Source organism: Coloeus monedula (assembly GCF_965178545.1).
Source record: "Coloeus monedula genome assembly, chromosome: 7".
NCBI classification, from domain to species: Eukaryota; Metazoa; Chordata; class Aves; order Passeriformes; family Corvidae; genus Coloeus; species Coloeus monedula.
The window spans coordinates 39,804,950-39,810,155 of NC_138787.1; positions in this window are offsets into that span (position 1 = coordinate 39,804,950).

Consider the following 5,206-nt stretch of genomic DNA (forward strand, 5'->3'; position numbering starts at 1 on the left):
TGGGCACTCCAAACCTCCTTGGGCAGCCCCTGCCAAGGCCTGAGCACCCTTTCCATGGGGAAATTCCTGCTGATGTCCACCCTGAGCCTCCCTGGCCCAGCCTGAGGCTGATTTGTCTCCCACCCAAATTGTACCTGGAGTGACACAGAGGTGTGGAAGCCAGACGTTAACAGCACATCACATAAACATTTTAGGTGCTAATTGATAGCAATCCACTAAAGAAGGATTGGCAGTGTAATCTCAGCTGTTATGATCGATTTGTGAGTTAAATCGGGGATCAATTCCCCTTCAGACAGACCGGGGCTGGAGCCTGGGGGTGCATTCCAGCACTCCTGGAAGCCCCGGGGTAATCCGTGAGCAGCGCTGCACCCCGTGCTTACAAACCACCTCATACACAGAGTCATTAACAAACCCGAGGCAGTTAAACACTGTCTTTTGGGTGTCCCAGAATATTAATCAAAGCTGAGATATAAAATGTGTTTAATTACAGCAAAGTGTGACTGGGGATGGATTGGCTACACACGTAAAGAATTGCAGACCCCCTTTTCTCCGGTAGGAACCATTTAGCAGCAGCTTTGTGCCATGGAGCAGGTTCTTAGTGAGAAATCAGCTCTGGAGGGGCCTCAGACAGAGCAGGGGGTCAGGGAGCAGAAACCTCTTTGGCCATTGCTCCACGGGCCTGGACACGGCCAGGAACAGCTCCTGCCACCTCCCCAGGGTGTGACCGAGACCGCAACACGTCCCAGTTACATACAACCACCGCAGCATCTGGCTCCAGAGGGGCTCCAGCCCTGGCAGCAGCTCCAGAGCCTCCTCTGGACTGCCTCCAGTGGTCCCACATCCTCCCTGTGCTCAGGGAATGACATGGATAAGGTCACCCTCCACCTCTGCTGCCCATTCCCACTGCACCCCAACCGTGCAGGGGCAGCTCAGGGAGGACCATCCCCTTCCCACTGTGACCTGGTGGGCGCAGGGACCCCGGGCAGTGACCCACCCCCAGCCCGGCCAGCATCCACCGGGGAACCCCCAAAACCTCATGTGGGTAAAAAGTGCCCGGCTCCAGGGCAGGAACCCTCGGGCACGGTGGGACTCATCCCAGCCGTCCCTTAACAGAAACTACGGGTCGAAACCCGCAGTTAGCGCGATTTGGGGTTCAATTTTCATTGCCATTATACTCGATGGAAAAGGCATTTCCACAAGTGCTGCCGGGCAGCGCTTCCCCGTCCTCTCTCAGAGGTTTTTAAGGAGCTGGAGGAGCAGGGAGGCTCCTGTAGGGCAGAAATAAACACATAAATAAACGCAGAAATAAACGCAGAAATCGCGGCCCAGGCGGGCGCGGTCCCCGGGCGGGGCAGCGGCGGCGCAGTCCCGGCAGTGCCCGGCAGAGGGCGGCAGAGGCGGCGCCGCCCCGGCGGCAGCGGGGCAGGGACCCAGAGACCCCCCGGGACAGGGGAAACCCCCCGGGATGGGACCCCCGAGACAGGGAAACCCCCCGGGATGGGACCCCCGGGACAGGGGAAACCCCCCGGGATGGGACCCCGGGACAGGGAAACCCCCCGGGATGGGACCCCCGGGACAGGGAAACCCCTCGGGATGGGACCCCGGGACAGGGAAACCCCCCGGGATGGGACCCCCGGGACAGGGAAACCCCCCGGGATGGGACCCCGGGACAGGGAAACCCCTCGGGATGGGACCCCCGGCACAGGGAAACCCCTCGGGATGGGACCCCGGGACAGGGAAACCCCCCGGGATGGGACCCCCGGGACAGGGAAACCCCCCGGGATGGGACCCCCGGGACAGGGAACTTCCCCCCCGGGAACAGGGAACCCCGGCAGCCGCACACCAGCACCGGGCTGGGGAGAGAACCTCGACAGGACCTGGCCAAGTGTCCTGGGCTCGTCCCCGCCAGGGCAAAGGGGGGAATTCTGCGCCTCTGCTCGCTCAGGTGACCCCCCTTGCAGAGCTGCCTCCAGCCCGGGGACCCGACATCGGGAGGACGAGAAGGATCCAGGGAGAGCTCCGAGCCCCTTGCAGGGCCTAAAGGGGCTCCAGGAGAGCTGGAGAGGGACTGGGGACAAGGGATGGAGGGACAGGACACAGGGAATGGCTTCCCAGTGCCAGAGGGCAGGGCTGGATGGGAGATTGGGAATTGGGAATTCTTCCCTGTGAGGGTGGGGAGGGGCTCTGGGCTGGAATTGCCAGAGCAGCTGTGGCTGCCCCTGGATCCCTGGCAGTGCCCAAGGCCAGGCTGGACATTGGGGCTGGGAGCAGCCTGGGGCAGTGGGAGGTGTCCCTTCCACTAGGGTGGGATGGGAGGAGCCTCCAACCCAAACCGTTTAGCACCTCTCTGATTCCATGAACTTGCAAACCAGAGCACCACCACAGACACATCTCCTCCTCTGCAAAGGCCCTCGCTGTGCCCGGGCCGCAGGGAGGGACACCCTGGCGGGAAGCCCCTGACACCTGCCCGTGTCTCTTGCTCACTGCAGAGCTCACCTGCCTGGCCAGAGCATCCCAACACCTCCTCCTCCATCCTGCACTTACTGCACAGCTTTGCCTTTAAATAAGGAAATTGAGCCTGAGCCCATGGAAACCTGTGAAATTCAGACTCTTCAGGCTCAAGATTTATGGCTAAACACCTGTAAATTCTTCTGAAACAACACAAGTAGTTGGTCCCAAGACAGCCTGATTGTCTCATAATAGACAAGCACATTGTTTGCTACTTCAAGAGCACTCAATGACATCACAAAGACTTTGAAGTAAAGTTTGGAATGGATGCAGACTGTGAGAGAAGGAGATGGGAATAATTAAATATCTGTCACATCCATCCTCCTTAAATCTGACATAAATCCCCCAACCCTGTGCCACAGCTGAATCAGATACGGCCAGGCCTCATGAACAGCGTTTCAAAACCATTTTAGTTCTTTAATAACCTTTCCACAGCAAAACCCTCCCAGGAAACACCATCTTGCCGGGGAATACAGTTCATTAACTATCCATGAGAGAGGAGCTAAAATGAGCAATGCCAACCTGCTGCCCTGCCACCAGAGCTGCCGGGTCTCACCAAGACAGGGACAGGTGCTGCACCCTTCTATGCTCCCATCCAAGTACTTCATCTTGGAAGGAGAAATAACCACAAAGTGAGAAGCCATAACACCCAAGGAGTTTCCGTAGAGTGTAGGATTTTTAAAAATGTCAAAGAGAAACGCAATAAATACACGCGAAGGGAAAATCGTAAGTGGCAAATGATTAAAGTTTGCAGAATTGGTCTTGGGAAATATTCCTCTTAAGTAAGCAGGGAAAATGCAGCCACCCTGCCAGTGGAGAGCAGCCAGAGGCAGGGAGGAGTGTGGCTGCATCCCCCCTGCTCCAGGGACAGCAACAGCAGCGCCATTGTTTGGGAGCTCTGGAGCATTTGGTTATTGGAACCAAAGGAAACGTGCTCACACGGACAAAGATAAGCTCAGTGCTGGCATTTGCCTGTTTCCTGCCCATGAAGGGATCCTGGGAGCCCTCCTTTTCCAGGCACAGCTCCTGCCCAGGGTATTTAAAAGCATGGGCAGATCAAAACATCCACGTCCAGGAGCTCAGAGCTTGTCTCTAAATTTGCTGCCTCCAGATCCCTCCCCTTCCCTCAGCACCGGGAGGATGGCCACGGGATGGGGACAGAGCTGCAGAACTGCTGACCCCCACAGGGGTGGGTCCGGGTCCCAAACGGGAGAATTCCCTCTCACGAGGGTTTTTAACACTTTGTTGTTGCACCGAGCCAACACGAGAATTCTGGTCAGGTGAAGGAGATCCAGCGAGGGAAGTTTCACTGCAGGGTGGGCATTCCCAGGAAAGTAATGCCTGGATTGCTTCAAAATAAATCTTGAAGCCACCAGGCTCTTGATTTAGTGATTCACTCACATCTCCGTAGTTGTGCCTCTCATACCCCCCCACTTCCAGCAGTACTTTTCCTTAATTGATTACGATCAAATTTCTTCAGTTGATCCCACATCCCTCAAAATCTGCTGGCCTGAAGACTAATCCTTCTGAGCTACTACCTTCCACACAAACCTCAGGTGGGTTTCCAATCTGATCTGATTACCAGACCCTCAATATGCACCAGTTTCCATCATATTTATCATACTTGCTTCATTTCCTAGGAGAAAGGGTCTGATTCATTAAAAATTATATGCTCCATTTAAGCAGGTTTTCTGCATACTTTACTCAGGAAAAAATGCTGAATGCATTTTTTTCCACATAAAAGTATGTCTTTTTTGTGATTTATCAACCTTTTATGCCCTGCCTATCAGCAGCTGCTCTCAGCCACGTACCCCAGTGGTACAGAACTCCTGGAAAGGGTGATAACAGGCGTTTCCAGCTTCCAGCTCAGAAACCACAAGGATTTCAGACGGAACAAATGCCACGTGCTTTTACCCTTTATGATATTTTTGTGTTTTCATTCAAGCAGCATCATTCACGGCTCGAACTCCCTGGAACAGTTTAATTCACACTAAATTCCATCTCAGTTTTGAGAGAGTATTTGTGGGTCAGATGCAATGCAAATATAATGGGGGCTGGGGTGGTTTTCTCTGCAGAAGCAGAGATTTCCACATTACTGTAATTTCTCTCTCTTTATTACTTTGGAGATTTAAGCGATCATTTGCTGTGAGCCATGCCACAGTTAAGGATGGAAACTTTTAATAACATCCAGGATAGAATTCACTCCTGGGCACAGAGCTCAAACAAGGCTCTGGTCCACCCGAAGCCCTCAGGATGGAGTTTACATAGTCAGGCACCTTTTCACAACCTCCTCATAATCTGACAAATTTCAGAGCTGAGAGAAAAAAGCTTTTTGAACACTTCCCTCCTGAAACTGCCTCTTCCTTTTGTTTCCTTTTCCACGTGGGGGGAGGTTATGAAGGGGAGTTGGAAAGGGGTAGAAGAAGTGGCAGGAGGCTGATGATCAAAAGGAGCAAGAGAAGGCTGTTCCCTGCCAGCACACAGCTCTTCTCCCAGAATCCCAGGATCCCTGAGGCTGGAAAAGCCCTCCCAGCCCGTCAAGCCCAAGCTGTGCCTCATCCCCACCTTGTCCCCAGCCCAGAGCACTGAGTGCCACCTCCAGGAATTCCCTGGATGCTTCCAGGGATGGGCACTCCAAGCCTCCCTGGGCAGAGAGATTCACCTGTAGTTCAAACCAAAAATGGCCAGGATGTCCCCA